Here is a 23204-nt window from a genome sequence, read left to right on the forward strand (position 1 = left end):
TTTATTTACAACAGGTTATTGGTTTTTTTTTTTATTTTCACAGAAACAAAGTAATGACACAGTACATAGGTGTGATTTTGATTTTTTTTACCCGGATCAAGAAAATATATGCATACAAAAGCTTAAATTGACAACTTTGGTCGCTTGGTTTCTTCTTCCGGTACAAGGGATATAATAATTGTTTCAACTATGTTCATTTCAAATGTCTAAGTGATCGTTTATAAAGCTTTCCGATATTTTTTGTTCTCTTTCAGACAGTAGTCTAGAAAAGAATAAGTCGTTGAGGCACATTTGTATCCATTCCCCTGTTTCTCCTGAAGTCAAAGGAACCAACCAGTTTCGAGTATTTTACGTGCTAACATCCACAGCTTTGTTCATTAATGCGGCATTATGTGTGGTGATACCAGTAGTCAGGATTTTCATTGTAGATCTTTAGAAAGGGTTGACAAGTATAAATATGTATGAGTTATATTGGACAATAGAATGAATTTATCTGCAGATGTCCTTTACCTTAATGTTAGTCGAAGAAAACCCATTTATGCTGTAAGTCAACTGCAAGAATTTATAACTTTAGAAGAAATAACAATAGCTTACTTTGGATATGGTCAATCTGTTTTGAAGGGGGGGAGGGGTCATAGTGCTTGGCGCTAGTTACAGAAGTATTTTAAATCCACTATTTGTAACTCATAAAGCAATACTTAAACCAGCACTGGAAAACATTCATTACGTATCAGAGACGTTGTTCACAGAAGTAACGGATACAAGTATGTACTGATTTAGCCCACCTTTACTGGAAAGAATAGGTAAGCCAATCACTCACTACTGGTGATCCTTCTAAGTTATGAATGTTTATGGGAACCCGGAGGTTCTACAAAAATTAAATTCAGAGAAGATTAACTTTTACCATACCCTTAATAAAATCTAGGCAATTATATGTTGAACCACTATATAAGTAACGTTCCTGCAGTTCGAACAACGAGTGTCGTAATTGTAAGTTTACTATAAATATTATTAATTTACGTTTCATTCTTTATGGACAAACTTAAACAATAATAAATGTTTTTCTCAAAGTATATTTAAATTAAATATGTATTACTGATAAACTATAAATATATAATACAAAAGATGTTAAGAAACAATTACACATGTTCTCTACAACAGCGCCTCTGTCTGCGAAAGTAAGAACTAACAACTACTAGCGCTAGCGTAAAGGGAAGTATGAACTATATATTTAATGTTGTAAATAAAACAATTAAACTAACATCTCATGTACACACGTTCCTTAGCAACTGTCATCAACATTGATATACGGTTGTCAAGATATTTGACATCCATACAATTTAAATAAAAAGTTATAAATCTATCACTTCTTAGTTTTCATATTAATTTAGAAACCCTCTTATTAACACGGGCTACCGTGTTATTTCATATTATTGTTTTATGTGTGTGTGTGTGTGTGTGTGTGTGTGTGTGTGTGTGTGTGTGTGTGTGTGTGTGTGTGTGTGTGTGTGTGTGTTGAATTTGTCCTATGTTATATGATTGTTCTATACGATTTGTAATATATCTAAGTACATTAAATATTCAACAATTATGGTTTATTATTTGATTCAATGTGTGGGATACTGCAACACACAGTAGAGCTGGTAATACAATATTTTGTTTCGCAGAAAAATTATCTTCAGAAATCAAGTATGCCGGCTAAAATAAAAAATAATCCTTTATTAAGCGTTTGGAATTTGGAGTTGATCAAAAGTATTAGTAAAACTTTGTTTAAATATAAGAGACATACTTTAAATTGTCATGTGCCTCAAACTAAACATTTATCAGTTCAGAAACATGTATTATAAAACTGTTTAAAAAGTAAAACAGTACAATATGCATAATATGACTACGTACTACACAATACATTACAAAAGATTATAAATAAAATTTTTAATTAATATTCCATACCCTTATCGTAATAAAGAGACAATATAAGGTCTTTACTGTATGGATTCTGCATTTCAATACTGTTTCATCCGAAAATACTTATTGCTATTTTGTTGAAAATTGCGATTAACTATAGGTTTAACAAACTGTATATGAGTTGTCATCAACGCCATTTTCCGTAAAGTGATAGCTCAATGTTATAAGGTATTAAGCCTAACACGGTTCCACAACTTATCAGGTGTCTGAGTTACGTTGACTACATATGTGTGACTGCAATCAGTTTTAATTCATTATTTGCATTGTGTTAACTTGTGTTTAAATTGATCAAATCAAATTTTGAAAGCCACTAGGTCGCCGTGGGCGCGGTACGTGGCTATCATATCTCAATATCATTAGATAAGTAGGAAATGCGGCTTGGCCCACAGTTTTTAGACTAAACAATAAACCTGACGGAGTCGGACGCTCGGATCCCGGCGAACTCTTTCATATGCTAAACATGTCACTTCAAACGTCTACCACATTAAAATATGGGATGAGTTGAAACATCTGGTCAGCAGGGTACACGCTTATCATGCAGTACATTTGTCTGATGTGACAAGAAAACACACTTTTGTGAGGCCTGAATTGGAGCAGGATGTCACATGTGTTGGTGAGAGAGTCCAGTGCTAGATTTTGAGCCAGCATCAAATACAAGTGTTGTCCAACACGTCAATGTTGAAATCCCCATGACGAAGAATTCTTGACGTTGGTTAGTCAGTCATGGCAATAATTTAGCAAATTTTTGAAAAAGAAGATATCTTCATTACCACTAGCAGACATGTAAATTCCGAGCACGAGTAATTCTGATTGTGTCGTTTGAATTTTGATCCCGACTGCTTCAAAATCTTTTTCTGTCGATTCTTGGATCGGAAAAGGTCTAGATAAAAAATTTTGTTTAAGAAAATATAGCAACTCCTTTTCCTCTGGAGTGGTTGAACAAAACGTGAAAGCAAATTTGTAATTTGTGATTTTGCACAGTGCGATATTCTCAATGTTGAAAACGTTTTCGGTTACTACGAGCAGATCAGTTTTCAGATCCTCGCACATAAGTTGGATTTGGTTCAGTTTGTTCGTTCCAAATTGAGAATTTTGATGAAGCAGTCTTAGGTGGCTCTTAGGTGGATATGGGTCTACAAATTTCAAATTGCGATTTTAGAAGTACAAGAAGAATTGTACATTTTCTGTCACGATATCTCTACAAATATTGAGAGCAAAATGTTACTATTGCGTTCCCAGGTATCGAGGAATAAAATCTGTCTCTCGTAACCTGAACCTGAAATCCTGTAATTAGCATGTAAAAACGGTTACAACCCTACAGATTTCTTTCCAGTTATTTGTTACCTGGCAATGAAACAAATTGTGAATATGTCCAATCATAGTATCTGTGGTTTCAGTTTAGATGTTAATGTTGAGTTAGTATGGAATTTACTGGTTTCGCTAACAACCGATCTAAACCCACATTTACAACATTCCTAACGATATTTTGCACTACCAAGAACGCAGCCAGGTTGTATATTTGGAGGGGGGCAATACGAAACTGGGGGGCCTCTGCGGAATAAATTAAAATTTACGAAACGTACAACTTTTCGACTGCATAGCGTTTAAACTGATAAACATTTGTTGCAAACATTAAGAAAAAACATAGTATTAATTTACTCAATTTTTTATGATGAAATCATTTTATATTTGACTAAAATTTAGTAGCCCATATGCGATAAAGAGTACTTTCACACTTATTATCACCGGATCATAAAAAATATGATATTAAACGTTTTGCTTTGTATAAGCTATTTTTTTTCTCTTTTGGCAACTTTTTATTCTTACGTTGGTTTCGGTGTAATCTGACTCTATAGGAGTTTCATTTTGTATAGTATTTGATTTTTCTTATATAGTTTCTATCCATATATAAATAATGTGTCTATTTGTAGGTTCATACAACTTGTTTTCATAATCGTACCAACTTAAAGAAAAATTGTAGAACAAAAATGCACTTTTCCGCTTCTTTTCCGCAAAATGTGTTGATACTACCCGCATCCGCTCATTTTTCGTATATTAATTATAGAATGCTACACTGTTAGTAGACAATTTTTGTAGGCTACTGATTAAATAATGCATCAGTACGTTTGTACGAGCAATACGTACAGGTACATACGAGTATCTCGCGTGTAACATGGAAGAATAAACAAGTTACTTTATGTAACCGTTACTTTTATGGTCCCTCGTGTAGTACAAAAGGTTATAAAAATAGTAATTGGATATAATTTGGAAGTTCTGAAAAGTGACAATAAAATTACACTACACATTCTTTTGCTCTGTATTATGAAATATTATAGGAAGGCGAACGAAGTTGAACCAAAGTTTTGCGGATCACAATAACAGAGTAATCCATTTATTCAGTATTATATCCAACAAGAAATTATTTAAGATTAAAATATATAATAGACAAAGATTGGCACATTTCATCACTATTGGTCACAATATCTAGCTTCATTACTCTGTCTTTTGATGAGTTAGCACCCAAAGTACTGCTTGTTTCTAAACAAATGATAAATCCTTTTTTAGCATGTTCAACGAAAATTTACACTTTTTAAAGAACACGTGTCCAAAATTAGATGCTTTCCTAGTTGCCAGGTTCCAAATACGGTCTCTGAAATCCGTTACTTGTTCCTGTAATGAAGCCAAAATTACAAACTTGCTATCTGGAGATGTTTTAGGTAAAATCTAAATAGAACCATTTTAGAAAACCGAATTGTCAATTGCATTAATAAATCGGTCAAATTTTGAAGATCACCAATAAAGGTTTGTACAAATTTTATGTAAAAGTAACGTATTAATTTTGTACAAACAGTGAATATTTTTGTACCACTTCATGGTTTCTATTCATAAAAAACAAAGATAAATTGTGAATAAATCACAAAAAATGATTGTGATTGTGTTTTGGTGTGATACTTGCACTAGAAATACATATTGTGACTGATGTAAACCGTTCATCGATTTATACTATCACTGCGGCAATTTGTAGCACATTCTTTTTATGTGCCAATGGCGCAGTGTAGTGGGTACGGTGCTTATTTTATCTTAATATATAGGTTCTTACGGGTTTGGAAACAATGGAATTTTACTTAATAAGGTGAAATCGAAAAAAATACCAGATATGCCAAATCGGTGAAATAATCCAAAAAGGTAATAAGTTATCAATTATGTAAACAATAGATTATCATAGCGCTGGCTGCCTTCAAGAGTTCATAGTGATTGACTAGTCTTACTGACCGTTGATTGGTTACCAACTAAAGTACTGGTTGTTTTTAAAAAATGCCAAATCCTTTGGTAACATTGTTTAAGCTTTATACAATAGCGGCACAGTTCCACAACCAGTGTTCTATTGATCATCCCCGGATAGAACATCTGTCTGGTCTTCGGCTCGATCCCACCAGATTTTCACTTCCTAATTTTTGTTCACTTATTATGATTCTTCAACCACTCCAAAATTCATAATTAACACCTCTACTCTCTCATGAACCTTCAGAATGGTACAGAAACATTTCTTTAATGCTTGTTAAATTGAAATTCTATATGGAGTTAGTATTTGGTACTCTTCGACTCTCAATTGTTTAGAATGTTAAATACAGTAAAGCCTGCTCGTAAGAAGAAGTACCACATACTGTTATACGTAAACCACTGTACGCACGTTCCCGTTATTCCAAATAATTTTAATCGCCATAACTAATCATTACGTGTTAGAACAAACGTTGTCTCTACAGAGTACATAGAGAGCTAGAGAAGTCATTTATAATAAGAATACAGTCATTTAATTTGTATTGTTTTCTTTGTACCGCCCTTCCGAGTCACAAGGGATTATTATATAATATTCTCTTTTGTTCCCGACCTGACTTGGCATAACGACACATTGTGCTGCACCACTGGAAATACAGAGTTAGGTATACAGCATTCCAACACGTGTTGTGTCCCTATTCTACAATTGTCCCTCGATTTGTACTTCACCAATGTTTTACATTTCGGACACGTTTTAGTTCTTTTAGTGCATTCAATTTTAAAACTCTACCCACCATATAACAAGAAATATTAATGATTAACTAGTGCCTAGCATTAAAAGACCACTAATATAATAGGTTCCATTTATTTTACTAATCAAATTACTCATTTTGTATAATTCTAACAAAGAAATAAATCTAACAAACTAGTGTAGTTTTCTCTAAGAGAATATTTAAATTTTCTTCACAACAAATACTATTCTTGAGGTTTTGTAGCAAGGAATCCTTGACTATCGTCAAATATGAGTTGCATATGATATAAATTGAATATGTAGTTATACAGTTTACATAAACATATAATTTTTATTTACATAATTAAAAAAGTATTACATATACTATATACGTTACAATAAACGATTCTAAAGTTTTAAGGCGCTAAAGATGTACTAATTTTGTTTATTTGTTTGTTTTCCATATTGTTTTAGGCATTATAACATACTTAAGAAGTGATCAAGTGATCAGTAGTCCCAGTTGTGGAGTTTCCACATAATATATAGTTTTTAGGGAAATCAATGTTGTAAAGTACTGTTAAACACCTCATTTTGTCCAGTACCAAAGAATATGCACCAGGTAAACCTAATTATATTCTTAATTTTATCATCAAATAAAATAATAAATCATATATTTATTCCAACAAATTCACAGACACATATATTATCGTGTATCTAAGATAATCAGTTAATTATTATTATAAAAATCATACTTTAGGAAATACATTGATTATATTATATTATTTTTGTATTATGTTCAACAAACTTAAATAATATGCCTATTGAAAACTTATTACATCTAAACCCGCTTTACAAAAAACATATTACTTAATAGTTACTGAATATGGAAAGTTGATTTCATATTACATTTTATTTTCATGACAGGAAACACTATCCAGGTTTATATAAATTATGCAAACATGTTTAGAAGAATTTATTTCAATTTAACACTCCCCCTCCCCACAAAGAGCAATGAAAATTAAAAAAAATGGTCCAACAATAATCCAATTTACTTTCGTACACCCAGCGGGTTATTAAATGACGAGTTACGTGAACGAGCTTTCCTGCCTAACCTATAGAATGCGCAACGGTCTGACTGATTTGTAACTAATTGCATTTTATTTTTATTTTATTTTTTTCAAATACAATGAAATTTTTAGTTTTGAGAAATAACTATAAATGTTGCATTACAAAGTAAAAGTGATTGAAAGGTTTTCTGACAAAACTAGAAGATTTAGAATAATTTTTTGTTTGAAACATTGATTCCCTCTCGGTGAGTGAAATAAGTAACTTTCTGATAAAACTTGTGAGCCCTCCTACCATTATATTTCCTGGAGGAACCGTTAGCTCCAACGAAGTTTTTAAAAATGAATACTTATATCAATGTCTTTAACAATTCTGTAAAGTTGTAGAATTATCCAATGAATAATATAGACAATAAGACGATTTTTTTCAAAAATTTTACTGAATTTCTCTAATATCGTTCTTAATCACATCATAGGCTAAAAATTTCTCAGAAACCACAACCACATAACATGTCGAGTTAGTAATAGCATTTTGAAAATCCATATTGATAATTATATCGTTCTTTGAACCAGAAATATTTGTCAAACTCTTTGTTGTATCAATGACATAAACAGGTCTATTCGCTAAAAATTCTTTAGGATTGTAATACATTTCCTTATTATTACAGTAAACTTTCTTAAAATCTTGATACATCTGATACATGATTCTGAAAAGACCTCCTGAAATGTTTAAATTTTGTAATTCATCTGGATAATAAGAACCGTTCAATTTTACTCTGATATTTTTTACATCCAAACTATCAAACTTTGAAGGATTTTTTTCTTGATTATTCTGTCTACCTGTTTGAAAACCAATGATAACGAACTTGGGATTGAAGATATTTCTATAAATATTTGTAATATCGAACGAATAAGTTGTTCCGGAAATACCTTTTTGTTCAATACATTGCCAATCTAGAAAATTAAACATGATGTTTTGAGATTTTGTAATTTCATCAATCAACTGAATTTTACTCGTGGTTTTATAATCAATCATTGGAACTCTAATGAAAAAATCTGTAATTGTTATTTTTTCCATCAACAGGCATAAAATTTCCAGTTGCAGTCTTCAGAATCACATCATTGTCTTCTGCTCTTATAAAACTTAGATAAAATCCTCCTTTATAGATCGGAATAGTAACATTTTCAAAAAATCCTAATCCAAAATGAGATAAATTTCCAGCTGCTTCAAAAACACCAAATTTAAAATCTGATTCAAAGCCATTAGAAGTTTGAGAAATAACATCACTTTTTGAATACGAAATAGTTCCTTTAATTGTGCTTAATTGGCCACAGTTTTCGACTTCTTCTATCAATTTATTGTGTTTTCTTACTTCAATCTTAGAAAATAAAAACGGTATAAAATTATCGATTAATCTAACATTATCAGTTCCAAGATATGCTTGACCATCTTGTTTTGTTAAAGTTCCAGAAATATAAAACTGGAAGTTAGACGAGCAAAAATTATCTCCAAAATCAATATTAAACTCAGTTCTTTTATTCGGTTCATTCAAATGTTGTTTACTAATTGGATAGAAATTTTTAAACTCCGCCCTTTCAATATCACTAGCATATTTTCTGTAGTCCGCCATTTAATAAGAGAAAATTTAGAAATTTTAAACATCATGTATAAGAAAGATATCATTTTTTCATCGATCTAATGTACGTTTTTATAAGAAAAGATATAAATTTTAGTAAAATAATTAAAAAGATTAGAGTCATTTTTAATGATCTACTTCGTCATATTCAGGATTCTCTTCCTTAAATTTTGCGATCTCGGTCACATATTTCAATAAAATTTGCACAGGATAGTAACCGCTATCTATAATATTGTTCCAATCAACTGTATCTTTATTTTCATCCAAAAATTTTATACTCAAGTGTTGATAGAGACAAAGAACAGACATATGATCTTTTAATTGATAATGTATATTTTCTTGAATGAACTCTGGGGACAGATTTTGATATTTAGCAATGTTATACCAATTCAATTTGTTTACGTATAATCTCATCATATCTTCGGATAATTCATATTTTTGAGAAATATCATCCCAATGTTCTTTTTTCAAATCTCTTTCGTGTTGCATTATAAAAAGATCGAAAGCACTGTAATGTCCCGCCATCTCTATTTATTAGGAAAAAATTTCAAGTTTTTATAAATTGGCTCTTTTTAGCGTTACATTCAGCACATTTTCCAGAAATTCTTTTAACTCCATTGATATTTGCGTAATATTTTATATCATTTGTTGCAGTTTTTTTTTTACATCTCACACAGTATATGAGCGCCATTTATATAAGGAAATTTTATCATGCATAAAACCCTGCGAGAATACCTATTTCAGTAAGATCTTCCTCGAACTTATTAATTTTTTCTTCTAATTTTTGAAATTTGACAGCATAAGAATCATTGTATTCAACAAATTTATGACCAATATTCTCAAAAGTTTTCGTAGCATCTAAACTAAACTTATCAAAAGACTCTTTAAATTTAGTAAGTTTTTCATTAATTTCACCAACATCGTCTACTGATCTTTTACTTCTTTCATCAAGTTTTTCATAGACTTCTGTTGTAAAATCTTTAACATGCTGTTTATGATTCTCATAATTTTGTTTTAGTTCATTAAACATTTTAATAGGATCTTCTAATTGAATCATTACAACAACATCAAATGGATTAATTCCTTTACTAACACTGCTAATTCTTTTTCCTTTAAAATCTAAGGCATTTTTAACATTCGGATCATGTAAATCAACAATATCGATGTTTTCTGATAATTTTAGAGGTTTTAAAATTTGTTCTTTAACAACAACATCATGTTTGTCAATACCAGGTCGAACACCGACAATTCTTTTTTTATTAGCCAAACTAACATAATTCTTTTCAACTTTGATCGCTTCAGTAATTTTATCAGCTTTTTCGATATGAGACATTAAATTGGTAAATATTTTTTTTGCACCATCTTCAAATTCTTTTTTCAATGTTTTTATTTTATCAGCAACTTCATTTGAACTCATGAAATTTGCAAGTTTGTTATCATATTCTGCTTTAAAATCTTCAATCTCGACAGCAAACATATCTGAATCTGGAAGGTTTTGTAATAAATTTTCTAACTTGTTATCAAACTCATTTCTCAAACTATCAAAATTCAAACTATTATCTACATTTTGAATAATTTGTGTTCCAAATACGTCAAAAATATTTTGTGAATCCATATTTATTAAGTAATAATTTGTTAACAACTTCTTTAAAATCTTTACCATCACTCAGTTCATTCAACACAAAAACACATAAATGACCACAAATTGGGGGATCTTTATAGTCTTGAATCTGAGAATCATTGTAGTAGACGCTTGATTTTTTCAAATATTTAATCAATTCTATAGGTGGTTTGTCCTCAATTCTTCCATACGAATCAAAATAACATGCATTCTTATCATTTTTATAATAACAAATCCAATGCGTTCCACTTCCCATAATCGAGTCTAAATTCACAATTCCACATTCAAATTTCTTAACTTTTTCAGGTAATGTATCTCTCATGAAGATTCCTCTAAAATGTTTAATATTTTTGCAGATTTCTTCCAATTCCCCGAATGTTAAAGGTTTAAATTTTTTTTTCAATGTTTGATTTCACGTAATTCAAAGTTTTTTCATCTAATCCAGATCCTGTAACATCTTCCAACTCTTTATCTAACCAATTTAAAATGTTTCGAACAATAGGAATCACATCTTTTTTAACGATTGGAGCAGCTTTACGAACATAAGGAACAACATTTTTAACAACTGGAATATTTTCTCCAAAATCTAATAAATCTTTCAAAAGTCCACCATTTTTAAGTTCTTTCAACTGATTATAAGAAAATTCTATTCTGGTTCCTTTATTGTTTTTCTTATGTTTTTCGAGTTTATTGTATTGTCTATTTGTTAAAAATATCTTATCTTCGCCATTTTTTAGTTGATCTATTTTAAATTGAATACTAACGGGTATTTTTTTCTTAAAAGCGGATTTTATTTTTTCTTTCTGATTTTTGCTGAAATTTACATTCACCTCCATTTATATAGTTAAAATTTCAAGTTCTCTTCGATTCCCATTCCTAGTTTTCTCTTCAAAAACATTGCTCCAGCTGTTGGAAGCGCAACAAATCTTTCACCTAAACTAGCATCTTTTGATAAAAATCTATCCATTGCTTTATCTTGCAAAACTTTATCTGCTATATGTCTGGAATTTGTGTCTCTATGTTTTGCATAAAAAATATCGTGTTCCATAGCAGCTTGATCTAATTTATTTATACCAGGATCTCCTCTTTTTAGTCTTTTTTCGAGTTTTGTGCCAGGCCCCAGATACTGATAAGTTGGTACGTGTAATTCAAAAGGTAAATTGTTGATAAAATCATTCAAAAGTCCACTACCCTCAATCATAGATGAACTTATTGTCGGCAAAATTCGTTTTAAATATTTAATTCCATCATGTTTTTCAATCATTTCATCAAGTTTGTTCGAAATAAAATCCTTAATCGCTTTCTTTTCGTTCAAAAAATTGTTGTTTCCAGCCTTTTCTTGAGCATAAATATAATTTATAATTCCATCGAGTTTTGTCAAATCGTCGATATATCTGTACTTAATCTTATTATCACTGTATTTTCTCACACCTGATCCTTCGATTCTTTTTTCCCAAATTGGTTTAATTAAGTTAATATATTTTTTACCTCTACTTGACTTAGGCTTCTTAGTAGATGGATCATTATTTTTGTAAATTGAGTCAGATTCCCATAAAATTTCTGTATACTTTTTCAAATCTTCTTCAGAATATAAATTATCTTTTGGAGCGTCATAGTCTGTTAATAATCTCCATAAACCTTGAGTTCCTTCATATGTTTTTTCATTAATAATGATATCATTATGTTCAAAATTAACGGGTAAATTTCCAATCATAAAACTTCTCTTTTTTCTGTCCCAATACAAACCAAATTTATCATCCTTTGCTCTAGGAAGAAATTTTTTACCAATTTCACCAATTATTATATCCGTTGTTCCAGGACTTATTGGTTCAACTATGGTAGAGTCTTCAATGATTCGAGGTCTAAATGGTGTTGAAGATGGTAATTTTGGCAATTCAAACTCTTCAGATTCTGGAATTGAAATATCGGCAAATTGTCGTACAACTGGAACCAAATTCATCAAATTTTGATTATCACTTAAAACATTTTCAATTTTGCCCTCAACGTTTTTTATTGCAGAAGTTACAGGTTGATTGATTTTTTGAATAAATTCTTGTTCTTTTTCATCAATTCGAATCTGTTCTTTAAATTCTTTGATTAATTTCTTTTCGATTTGATCAAGTTTTTTCGCTTCTTCAGAAGTTACGTTCACCATTTAATTAGAAAAATTTTGAAACGTGAACGTGGAACGTAAAAACGTGAACACGAAACGTAAAACATGAACGTGAAACACGAACGTGAACACGAAACGTAAAACATGAACGTGGAACGTAAAAACGTGAACACGAAACGTAAAACATGAACGTGAAACACGAACGTGAAACGTAAACACAAACGTGAAACATGAACGTGAACGTGGAACGTGAACAGATTTACCGTTTTTCTGTTATTTTCATAATGTAAATAAAAAGTAAAGATAATGTAAAAATAATTGTAACAAATATTTTATCAAGTAGATTTGTCAGACCACTGAGCAGCATTTATGTTAGAAAATTTATTCAAATATTTTCCATTTTTAGGCTTCAAAGTTAGATTAATAGTTAAAAATCCATAGTCTTCTTTCCAAATTTTATCACACAATTCATTAAAGTGGTTAAACTCATATCAGATCCCACATAATTGTTGTAAATCTTTCTCGAATAGTGATCGTCTTGCTTAAAAACACACAACATATTCAAATTATTTCTTATAACTTGTTTATCAACCTTTGAAAAGCATTGAGAAAGATAGATACAAGATATGTTTTTGTGACGAGACATTACGAAATATTCCTTAATAACGTCCTGATTTTCCAAAATACAATCATCGAAAACGATTAAAGAATTTGGTTTACATTCGCTTAAGTGAACTATGTCCTCGGAAGCATTATAAAAATGTGATATTTTTTTGTTTAAGTTTTTCTCAATATTTTCAAATCTTTCTTGTAATTTTTTATAGGCGTCTTGTTCTAAAGATTTACTAAAAACATACAAATTGGAATAAGGAATCAACCTATTGTAGATAAAATTCAATAATAAAGTTGTTTTTCCACATCCACTTGAACCAACAATTAACAATCTGATTGGTTGATCTTTCTTATTTTCTTCAAACGTTTGAAGTTTTATCTGATCTTTTTGCTTTAAAAATTTCTCCATTTAAATAGCGAAAATGAAGCTGTTCAAGTTGACTTCAGAAAGCTCTCAATTATTTTTAAACTTGGAACATCCTATTCATTTAGAGGAAGAATCAAATTATTTCATCGGTTTAAGCGGTTTTTATTCTGACAATTTTGTAATAAATATTAGTGAAAGTTCTCCTTATTGTATAGGATTTAGTGAGAAGAACATAACAAAATATTATGGTTTAAACAAAGGATATTATACTTTCGATCAAATAAAAAATTCCCTTAAAAATTATCTGAAAACATTCAAACAATCAGATAAATCTTTAAACTTTGACGAAAACAAGTTTGAAATGCAAAAAAATTATCTCTCTAATAAAATTCAAATAAAATCACCAGTAAGAATAATGTTTTCAGCAATTATAGTAGATTTATTAGGGTTTGTTCAAGAAACTATTGAGCCAAATCAGGTATATTTAGGAAATAAAACGCCAAAATTTAGACCGTTTGATGTAATTGAAGTACATTGTAATCTCGTTGAACCTAGTTTTGAAAATCATACCGAACATTTACACAAAGAATCTGAAATTTTGTACACTTTTTTTCCAAATGTTGCTTATGGATCAAAAATTAGTGAAAAACCGAATGAAATTGATTATATTCCAATTAGAAAAAATATTAAAAGAATTCAAAAAATCGTTCTAACTATACAAGACTCTGAGGGAAATTTATTAAATAATGAGAGTAAAACAACAATATATTTAAGATTGTCGAAAGAATGATGAAGCAACGGACATGAATCAAGGGGGAACGAATCGTTCTTACCTTCAAACTTTCAAAACAATACTATTTTCATTAATGAATCTGGCCTTTATTCTCTAAATAAAAATTACTAGTTAAATTTCTTTTCTATCTAAATGGAGTCAGTTGTAGACCTACTCAATAATCAACTTAGATTTGAAAACAAACATATTTTTACGATTGTGGGTAAAAATAAAGAATTTTGGTTTAAAGCTAAAGATGTTGCAGAAATTCTAGAATATGAAAATACGAAACACGCAGTTAGAGAGCATGTTGATAATGATGATAAATTATCATATTCTGAAATAAATAAGGTGGATCATTCGATTGCCCTACCTTCTAACTTTCAAAAAAATACTATTTTCATCAATGAATCAGGACTTTATTCTTTAATTTTGAGATCACATAAAAAAAGAGGCAAAAATCTTCAAAACTTGGGTTACAAAAGAAGTTTTGCCCTCTATTAGAAAACTTGGTGAGTACAAACTTGAAAACAAGATTAAATATTTAGAGGATGAAGTAAAACACTTGCAAATTAAAGATGAAATCAAAACGGAAATAATCGCAAAACATAGTGTAAAAATTGACTTAATGAAACCAGACCTTGTTTGTAAAGATTTTGATAAGAAAAAACACCATGTTTTTGTATTAATTAAGAAGAATCACATGTGGGAATATCCTTATTACGTTATCAGAGCTCAAAAGAGAGAAATACCGAAAAGATTGAAAGAACTTGAAATTGATTACCCAGAAATGGAAATTTTATTAAGATATGGAGCTCCAAATAGTATAAATCTCTACAACCAAATGAAAGAATCTTTGAATATTTTATACAACGGAAATCATTTTACTACAAATATGGCAGAATCTCGACTGATTTATAGAATATCTAAATTACACGATGAAAATGTTTCTAAATTTTACTAAACATTCGAATTATGATATTTTGTTTGTAAATGTTTAGCATAACTAGGTAACCAATATAGAATTTTTTTTTCATATTCACAAGGCGTTTCGTTTTTATAACTTTCGCTGAAAATTTTTTTAGCACAATCTTTGCAAAAAGCATCTTTTCTATCTTTACTATACTGCCAGTTATTAAATTCAGAAACGTTTTTAATTTCTTTACAAAAGTAACACTTTTTTTCTTCTAAAGTTAATTTGTCCATTTTAACATATAATTCATCATGATCCTTACAATAACAGTCTTTTCTGTTCTTTTCCTTATAAAATTCTTGACACTTTGTACATTTCTTTTGAGATTCCATTTATATAGAAAAAATTATTACACGATGAAAATGTTAAACTCTCGAATTATGATATTTTGTCTGTAAATGTTTTTGAAGATGAGGTAACCATTGAATGATTCGTCCACACTCGCAAAGAGTCGGTTTCTTTTGACTTTTTTGAATAATTCTTTTAGCACAATCTTTACAATGTGCATGTTTTTTATTTTTACTATAATGCCAATCGTAAAATTTGGAAATATCCTTAATTTCTTTACAAACGCAACATTTTTTCTCTTCTAACGTTAATTTTTCTATTTTATCGTATAATTCTCTGTTATATTTACTACGACAATCCTTACAATAATAGTATAATCCATCTTTTCTAGTCTTATCTTGAGAAAACTTCGTCAAATCTTTAAATTCTTGACACTTTATACATTTCTTTTGAGCCTCCATTTATATACAAAAAATTATAGCTTTGACTTTCTCAATTCATATTCGTAAAAACTTCCACTTATTTCTTCATTATTTAAATCTTTTATACTATAAGTTACAGGATCTGTGTTATTAATTTGATAAATCACAAAGATTTCTCTTGACCAATTGTTCTTATATTTGTTCGAAAATGTTGTTTTTTTACTAACAATTCTTACATGTTCATTGACTTTAAATTTAGTTTTCGTGTGAATTTCAGGTGGAACATACTTGAAAACTGTCTCTAATAACTCCTTTTCTGCATCTTTATCTACGACTTTGGGCTTCATTTTGATTGTGCTGTGAACTGTATCGTTATAATTGTTTACGATTTTTTGAAGAATATCGATCCATTTAAAGTTTTTATTAATCTCAAAAATTACTTTCATCCTTTCGTTTTGAGTTCTGTTATATCTCTCTACAATACTTGATTTCTCTTCGTTTTCAGTATGATAAATCTTAATGTTATATTTCCTCAAAACATCGTTAAATTCTTTCATTTTTAAACTCTAAACCCTTATCTGTATGAAGAAGATTCGGAGGTTTATGCCCGATCCTTATGGCATCTTTTACTATATCTTCGAAAGCTTTTGAAACATCCTTGCCGTTTTTTCTTTTGATAGCTCTTGACCAAGCATATTTTGAGAAAGTATCAATAACATTTAACATATACTTAAATCCATCATTTTGATCTGAATAGTTAGACATTATAACTAAATCTGCTGCCCATAAATCGTCAATTCCTAAAGTTATAATTTTTCTCTTTTTAAACTTTTTTCGTACTGGTGCATGAATTTCTCTAGCTTCAATCTCGATTTCTTCCTTATTCTTAGATTCTTTCTTTACTTGTTTTTCATAAGGATTCTTTATAAATTTACTCTTATTTGTCTTACATTTTGAACATTTTGCTGCAATTCTATACAATCCGTTTTGAGTTTGAACAATCTTAGAATCTATATTTTTCGTTTTCTTTTTACACTTGTGACAGTGAATTAAATCATCTTCCATTTATATATCAAAGTTTCCAACTTTGTTTAACTCTTCTAAAATATCTGTTTTAATTTCGCCTTTATATCCATACGGTACTGTATCGATCTTATTTTCTAGGACAATTCTCTTATCATCTTTAGCGTTCAGTGCCAGCTTGTTTATGGTAACTGTGTACAACTCATGTTTGTAGCTTTTGATTACTGTCATCTCTCTAAATTCTTCTTTATCTTCGAACAAACATTTCTTCAAGTTTTCGATATTTATTGTTTTATTTACAACGCTTCTCTTAATCCCTTTGCATCTTACTGGATTTTTGTCTAGATATTTGTACGAGTACATTTTCGATCTCAATCCACAAAATTCTTCTAAAACTTCGCTATTTAACTCATCTTTAAATTTCCCTATTACCTTCTTATTTTTAGTAGTGAAACATTCGTGATCTTTTGGATAATCACTTGTATCAAAGTCATCTATATTTTCTTTAATAATTTTAAAAGGATCTCGTTTCAATTCTAGGAAATAACTGTCTGTATCCATGTAACACAGATTCAAATCTGGGTCAAACTTCTTTAATTTATCGTAATAAAACTCATACATTAACAATTTTGATAGGTCAAGAACTGAAAATCCTATGTAGATCGGTTTGTTAAATTTAACCTTTTGTTTGAACATGTGACTCGCTATACAGTTGTCGTCAAAGATATTAAAGCATTTGAAATTTGTTTTCTTAGCTTGTTTCATTGAAAATTCTTCATTTCCTAGTTTGATATCACATCTATTTCGCACATTTTCCATACTTTTTCCAAAAACTGAGTTGTTCATAAGCTTGTAAAAATCTTTCTCAAAATCACTTGTAGCTTTGGTTCTCATGTTTGTGTTAAAATCAATGTACTTTTTCATAAAAGGCTTCTGATCAAATGCAATAACTCTATTCACATGTTTCAAAATCATACCTTGTTCCAGATAGAATTTCAAATTTCTTGAATGAACAACGTATTCAGTTTTATCCAGTAAAGTTGTGCAAAGTTTGTTTTTATAATGTTCGGGAGCAAGAGGTAAATCCTTGTGATGTTCATGTAAATTTGTTGGATATCCTAGATCAACTTCGAGAATATAGCCATAATCTTCGTCGCCAGTGAGTTCCAAAATTGTTTCTTGCCACTCTTCTTTTGTATATGTTTTAGGATTCATCCACTTGATATCACTAAACGGCAGTTTTTGCATAAGACCATAACCATAAAGGTTGTTTGCATCGACATAAAGTAAATAGTTTTCGGGCTTTGTCTTATCGAAATCTTTCAAATATTTGTTATTTGCTTTAACATATCGTTTAATACATTGAGAAATACCTCCACGAATACCTTTTTCAATCATTAAATACATATTATAATCACTAATCAATTGTAACTCTATTTTCGTTAATTTTAACATAGCGTCCCATGCGAGACTTGGAGCTGTTAGATAATGTGCTGGATCAAGTTTGTAACAATTTAGACAAATGTTTCTGAAGTTTTCGAATATATCAGCGAGCAATAAAACATCTTGGATATTGTACAAATCAGAGTAATTTCCAAGATTTTTCTCTTTTAATTTGTTCCAAACGCTCAAGTAGTGTTGATAATCTTTCTCAGATATGCTCTCGTCTGTCAAAAGTGAATAGAAATCTTGAATTTTCAGCTCTTCTGTGTAATCAAGTTTTTCAATACTATCGATAAATTCGTAAGGAAATATACCTTTTCCAGATAGAATTTTAAAGATTTCTTCTTCGTCATTTGGTTGTCTTTCTAGAATTGCGTTCAATATTCGTCCATCTTGTATAAAATGATTTGTATGTTTGAAGTCTTCTTTCTTTAGATTTTTAGCTAACTTTTCAATAGACGATGCCATGAATCTGAACGTATCTACGAACGAAAACTTGATGAATTTTCTAGGCTTATCATTGCCAAACTCATAGCCATATCCAGAATTTACAGAATAATTTATATATTTTTCATCTGTGTTTGCGATCAAATCAACATTTCCATATTGTTTAGCCATCTCTTTTATGTACAAATGAGTATCGTAATTTGACATATTATGACAGAAAACTGGAATATTTTGTGGAAATTTCAAATTCAGATTACAACATGAATGAGCTGCGCCTCGAAATTTACCTGTTAAATGACAATGATCTCTTACTTTATTATAACTCTTATCTTTCCAACTATCAGGAGTAAAACCATACTGAATTGACTCAACATCATAAGCAGACCATTCGCAAATATGACAAACGTTTGCATTTTGGTATGAAATTTCTTCTTCTTCAGTCAATTTCATAGTTTTTTTGTTCTTAGAATTATATTTTGTAGCTATGTATTTTGATATTTTATTGAGCTCTTCAAACAATTTTGCAGGAACATTTGGCAAATCTTCTTCATTTTTGGCTCGATAACATATAGGTTTATACATGCGATTGGTTACATTCGATACTAAATATAGAGTAAAACCGTAAGGAATATGCTTCTGAATCTTGGTTGTAGTCGATCTTTGCGGATTGTTCTTGCATGTCGGAATTTTTTCTAATATGCTCTCAAAATCCATATAAATAACGTACGGATGGCTAAACTTCTTTTGATAATTAGTAAATTTAGTTGTTTGACCTGGAAATGGCATAATAGGTTTGCATACTTCATGTTGCTTGCAAATTTCTAAATGATCTGTTAAATCTCCAGATTTGTAGAAATGGCTTAAACATCTTCTACAAAGAAATTTTCTTTCATTATGCTTGGATAACTGAGAACTCACGAGTTTATTTAAATCGGTTATCAAAACATAATGAGATTTGTCTTCTTGTTTAACATACAATAAATCGATTTCTAACTCGGCATCATATTTTTCAGAAATTTGTAACGGAACAATGTTGAGTTTTTCGTCATAAGTATAGACATTGATAGACATTTTAGGATACTTATACTTGGAATTGTAACTTCGTTTTTCAAATGATTGTATATCTTTTAAGGAAATTGGATACTCGAAACCTGAAAATATCTCGTCATTTACAAATTTTTCATATTGTTTTGCTCTGTCAGCATTCTTTTCGGGTTTTCCAATAGCACATCGGATAGAATAAACAAAACAGAAATCATCTTTATTTTTGATATTTACACAAGCTTTCTTTACCTTGATCTCTTGTGGTAAATCGATATATGATCCTGCGTTCATAAATTCGTGTTTATTAAGGCTCAAAACTAGTTGTATGCAGCGTTTAAATGTCCATCCTGAACCCCTATTTGGATGATTTGTCTGTTCTCGATGTGATAATTTATTAAATTGTTTAGAAATAAAGTCGTTTACGTCAAATATTTCGTCTGCTTTTATAGTAAAGTACATTGGGCAAGTTTGTGGTTCACCGTTTACTAAAGTTCGTTCATATTCACATTCCAAAGAGAGATATCCTTTCATATTTTTAACATTCTCTTGAAATTTTTCTATTAAACTTTTAATTTCTGGCCTCATAATTGATAGATATTTGTAAATTGACATGGAATTGTCGTTCAAGTTTGTTAAAATGTATTGCTTGAAAAGACCGTGTATTGAGGATAAAACTTCTACATCTATGATATTTTCAGGTTTTTCGTTAAGAGTTTTATCAATTTCTTCGATCATTTCAGACTTAGTTTTATCGTTTGTTTCTTGGACAATTTTTCAGCGATTGATTGAATTTTTTCATCGTTAAATAGATTGAGATCTTTTTTATCTTCCTTAAAGCTTTTCTTTAATTCACGCAATTTTTCTATATCGTACATCTTTTCATGATCGACAATTTGATTTTCTTTAGCCCAATTCCTCAAATAATTTAGTTCTTTCTCGTAAATTTCTTTGTTTTTGGCATGGATTTTGGAGCCATAATGTCGATCATAGTTTTTTCTTAAAATTTCTTTTTTGCAGAACGGACATGATATTTTTTCACACTCCATTTATATAGAAAAAATTTGAGTGTGTCAAGTTTTACTATTTAGTAAAATATCTTTTTATTAAGGAAAAATTATCAACTTTTAAGCTTAAAGTTGGCAATAATTTGAGATAATTCAGTAGATAATCAAGGTTTTTTAAGGTCCCTTCACACTAGTATTAGAGTTTTTTTGAAAAATCCTGAAAATCTGCTGAATTGTCTCAAATTGTTGCCAGCTTTAGGCTTGAAGGTTGATGGTTTTTCCTTAATAAAAAGATATTTTACTAAATAGTAAAACTTGACACACTCAAATTTTTTCTATATAAATGGAGCTACTAAAGGAATTAAATGAAGTTGGTGAGCTAAGATTTAAAGAATATAAGAAGTTGAATGAATTAGAAGAAAATAAGAAATACAAAATTTTGAATCTGGAGAAAATGAAAGATAAATTCGGGTTTACAATAATTGCCGAGTTGGAAGATTATAAAGTACACTTACCGAACAGATTTTTGACTGTTTTGGATGAAAAAAAGATTAAAGAATTGAATAAAAATGATAAATTACACTTGATTGTTACTGGGAAAAAGACAATAAAAGATAAAGACTGTGTTACTATCAATTTTGTAGAGTAGAAGATTTTTCGTTTATTCGTAGCAGACATTTCAAATAGATTGATTTGACAGCTCAAGAAAGTAGAAGCAAACAGCTATAGATTCGGTTAATTTTTCATTCGTGAGTTACAGATTAGTTTATTGTCCTTTAAACAGTATTTTCCCTTGATTTTCTGTTGGCTCCGAAAGTGAGCTAGAAACCCCATATTCATATCTACTTATATATATATATATATATATATATATATATATATATATATATATATATATATATAACAATTTACGTACAACAAAAATATATAACAAGGAATATAGCTAGTTTATACATACTGATGCAATCTTAAATTTTCGTTAGTATGGAATGAACTGAAAATGGTGTACTCTCCGTTCTATTACCTGTCAATTATCGAAGCCATTATCAGTGATTTACACAAGAGTTTTATGGAAGCTGATAGAAAATGATTACCGTGAAGTTTTAATTTGAATATTATCTCATTGGACGCTAGAATCGAACAATGATCACTATTGTTTCAATTCAATAACGACCTACAGTCCATAAATAAAAGTGATTCAAATACTGACTTTACGAGTTCCGTCAATGTCATTGCACACAATATACTACTGTACGATTCATAAAGATGAGTGGAAACTAATTTAGATAACTTTGGATACAAAAATCAGTCTATTGAAATTGTGCTCAAGTTTTCACCGAAAACTTCCATGCACCTTCACCAACTTGCTCCCCATATAAAGTGATCTAATGGATTAATGGGTAATAAATTATTTTAAATATATTTTTAAATATATTAGTAGTCAGGAAGGTGACAGTGTAATTTATTACAATTTAGGAAATTAATGGTCTCAGGCGTAACATTTTTGGCATCTCCAAATAGTTTTAAGGGGATAGTAATTGCTAAAATGCCAGATCTGTTCAATAGAAATTATTGACATACAAATACGATCAAGCGCATAAAGACACTTTTGTTCCGCGTACTGAACAAAAGTTTTCATCGTACGGAAAACTACATTAAAACACGTTTTACTTAATTTTTATCGCAGCATAACTAAAGATAGTAATGCTCTAAGTTTGAAAATAAAAACAGCTGTTTTCTTTACATATAATTGAAATTGTAACAATAACAATGTTTGAATTTAGAGCATTTAAAGATCTGGAATTGTGGGACAGATAATTTTTCAGATCTCTGTTCTATAATAAAAACCGTCATTCATGGACCAACGTAAGTATCAAAAACAGCTGTTATTGGTGCAGAATTATAATACATTAACGCTTAGTTCGGAACTAAAAGTATATAACTTTACGATTAAAAGAACATAATACACAATAGTCCTCCTGAGGAGGCTAATAAATATAGTATTGGCTCTATAATTAGGAAATCATAAGTTATAATCTCTTAAATGTCCACATGGTGTGTTACGCATTGTCCTTCAGAGCCGTATCTAATTATACTATCGTATAAATCCAACTACATAGATTATGAATCAAAAAGGATTAAGACATATCTGTTTTAATCCAATACAGTGTTGCGTAAATATTTTAGACTTCCAGTATTATAATCTTAAACAGCGTAATCGAATTATATATATAATTCGATTTACACATTTCAATAAAAATTCAATCGCAAAAAGTATATGTGTGTATATATATATATATATATATATATATATATATATATATATATATATATATATATATATATATATATATATATATCATGATATTAAACTTTGTTTTTCCTTATAATTTTTATATTTTT

The sequence above is a fragment of the Homalodisca vitripennis genome, chromosome X (genome assembly GCF_021130785.1).
Source record: "Homalodisca vitripennis isolate AUS2020 chromosome X, UT_GWSS_2.1, whole genome shotgun sequence".
NCBI classification, from domain to species: Eukaryota; Metazoa; Arthropoda; class Insecta; order Hemiptera; family Cicadellidae; genus Homalodisca; species Homalodisca vitripennis.